Here is a 2,918-nt window from a genome sequence, read left to right as displayed (position 1 = left end):
TATATATGTATGTATATATGTGTATATGTATGTATACATATGTATGTATGTATGTATGTATATATATATACACATGTATGTGCATATATGTGCATGGGGCGCGAATGACCTGATATCACGTAACACTCCTTTAACAAACACTTTGATTCACTCACATCATAGCTTTTGCATTGATCTCCCGGGGGCTTGGGTACAGTATACGGTATTATTCCATTTAACCCAGTGTCAGTACGCGATTTCTCTGTGGAGTTCTCAGACTGACAGCTTATTTGTTCCCAATACTTTACAAAGAAAGATTTATGACCAAATGAAAAGAAAAATGAGACCAGGCAAAAGAAAAAGGCTTTCTGTAGTGACATTTATTAGCACTGCTGTGTCCATTATCTGGAAAGACAAAATGTGTTAACATGTCTTATCTCAGCATGGATGAAAAGCGTTTTTTTTTTTTTTTCCCCCCTCCAAAAGCTAAAACCTGAGTCGGAAATGTCAGGGAGGCATTAGAGAAGAAAGGTGGCGCTGACGCCGAAAGTGTGAGATACGGGTATCGAGAATCCAACATCTCTGTAAAAGAGCGAGTGTGTATATCACTCCATCCCGACACCGCCGTAACTTATTAGCTAACAAACGGAGTGAATGCTTTTTTTTCCCCCACTATCTCTCACACCTGCTGTCCGTTTGTGAGATGTGCTGACCTGTGTTCTGAATTAAAGCGGGCCAGTGTGTTGAGAACCCCTGGGCACTGCTGACACGTCGCGTAAGTAGCTGAGGTCTTTGATGGATGAGTCTTATTTTCTTGTCAACTTCGGACTCCTTTGATGTTTATCTTGATATCGTCTTGATTGGCTTTCGTTTATCCAGTACAGACCGGACAGTACGGGAAGAGAACCGAAAGGGTGGTGTGCGGAAAAAAGGAGAGTCAGTCAAAGGAAGAAAAATTCCTCTTCAACTAAAACGGCTGGACAGCAGGAAATTGACCGGAGAAGACCTGCACTGAACTGCGCATCAAGTGTTCCGGATAAGACACAAGTCCGGATTAGATACACGCTCGTGTCATGTTTTTCGTTCCACACACAGATAAATTCTGAAGTCAAAGCCCTGACCTTTTTCTGACACGATTAACTTTATTTAATAACAATAATCATAATAATAATAATGGAGACAATGTGTGTTGTCTCTAAATAATCAATCTCATCAGAATCGCAGAACTCAGGAAAGGCAGGAAAGTACAGTGGCACCTCAAGATACGAGCGTCCCCCGATATACGAGTATGCCGAGATAAAAAGCAAGTCTTCATAAGCAAAATGTTTGCTTTGAAATATGAGTAAAAAATTAGAAACACCAGCGCCCTTACTGCCGCCGACGCTAGCTCGCCTCACTCGTTCACTTCACGTGTTCGTCGACCTCCGTATATATCTCCCGCCAGTCTTCCGTATTGTCTTTGCGTTATCTACATGATTTTTTTGTCTCCATTTTGTGCATTATTGTTTATAATTGGGATTAGTCCTAAGAAAGTGAGTGGTAATGATGGTAGTGAGAAGACGAAAGAATGCAATTGTTGATAAATATAAACATGGCAAACAAGTTTATGTAAGTTACCTAACTCAACATGTGTAAAATAAATAAATATATATATGTATATATGTGTATATATGTATGTATATATGTATGTATATATGTATATATGTGTATATGTATATATATGTATGTGTATATGTGTGTATATGTGTATATATGTATATATGTGTATATATATGTGCATATATATGTGCATATATATGTGCATATATGTGCATATATGTGCATATATGTGCATGGGGCGCGCGTGAGCTGTTAAAACGCTGTTTTGTGTTCTGTTGTGGTCTTTGAGGTTTGAGAAGCTGGTCCTCCAGGTCGTTATCTTGCTCCCGGGATGATCAATGTGTCTTGGTATTCCATTGTGACGGTGGATATCGTCCCAGCGCTTTGCACTGAGGGTTCAGCGCTGCGGTGAATTCTTTAAATGCCGGCTGTTCAACCAAGGAAATGGGGGTGGTGACCTTTGGCAAATAAGCCTGATAAGGAGCCTGTCAGTTGTCTGTTTAGACCTCAAATTGGGCCTGGTTGTCTGTTTGTTTGCTCGGCTTGCTAAAGCCTCCTTGTAGTAAGAAACTACTGTATTGGCTTAAATGAAATGGCACTCTTGTCGATGTTGAGCGCAGTCTAGCGTAGTAGCATGGCAATGCATATACGTGTAGACTTGTTTCTGTAGCCTACTTGATGCACTCCACTCTGATCCCGTCGAGTGTGAAAACGGGATTTGTGTAGTCATTAAGAGTTTCGTTTGGACATGATGCACAGTTGGGATTCTTGTTGCTGTCTTAAAGTAAATCTGCGGTAATCATCAAGGCCCTCTGGTGGTACATTGTTAGATGAGCAGTATTCCACATCCCAACCCAAGGGAAATTGAAACTGTCTTACATTGATTTTTTTTTTTTAAGACCTGTTTTTCAAATGACCTGACCTGAAGTCAATGTCTTTCAGGGTTTTCGCATGATTCCTGGATGGAAAGAACATCAGCTTCAACTTCACCTATCAAAGGTCAAGTCCATCATAATGGTAAGTAAAAATTGCCTCTACCGCTCTATAAACCTGGACACGAATATGCTGTTTACATGCTTCTTTTTGACCTTTTCGGTCTGTCCCCTGATCTTGTCGCATCTACCGATCTGTCTCCCGATTTTGTCGGTTTAGTATAAACCTGGACACGAATATGCTGTTAACATGCTTCTTTTTGTCCTTCTTGGTGGCATTACATTAAATTAGCCTTTTTTTTTTAGCCTCATTACTTTGAGCAATTAACGTGTAATTAATTCTTTTTGAGGTTTGAGTGACAATTAAGATTAAACCCAGTCCTCACAGTACATATGCAGTAGATGGAT

General features: G+C 40.1%; 1 long non-coding RNA gene across 2 annotated transcripts in view; it reads left to right on the top strand.

The window, feature by feature from the left end:
* LOC103398838 (uncharacterized) overlaps window positions 1-2,918 on the top strand; it is a 48,464-nt gene that overhangs the window by 2,003 nt on the left and 43,543 nt on the right. For both annotated transcript variants that reach the window (XR_523540.3, XR_523539.3), the window contains exon 2: window positions 2,521-2,595. This is a non-coding gene — a long non-coding RNA (uncharacterized LOC103398838). The remainder of the gene's footprint in view (window positions 1-2,520; window positions 2,596-2,918) is intronic.

Source organism: Cynoglossus semilaevis, unplaced genomic scaffold (assembly GCF_000523025.1).
Source record: "Cynoglossus semilaevis isolate Cse_v1.0 unplaced genomic scaffold, Cse_v1.0 scaffold774, whole genome shotgun sequence".
NCBI classification, from domain to species: Eukaryota; Metazoa; Chordata; class Actinopteri; order Pleuronectiformes; family Cynoglossidae; genus Cynoglossus; species Cynoglossus semilaevis.
The sequence above is the reverse complement of the archived record's forward strand: the minus strand, read 5'-3'. Positions and strand labels throughout refer to the sequence as shown.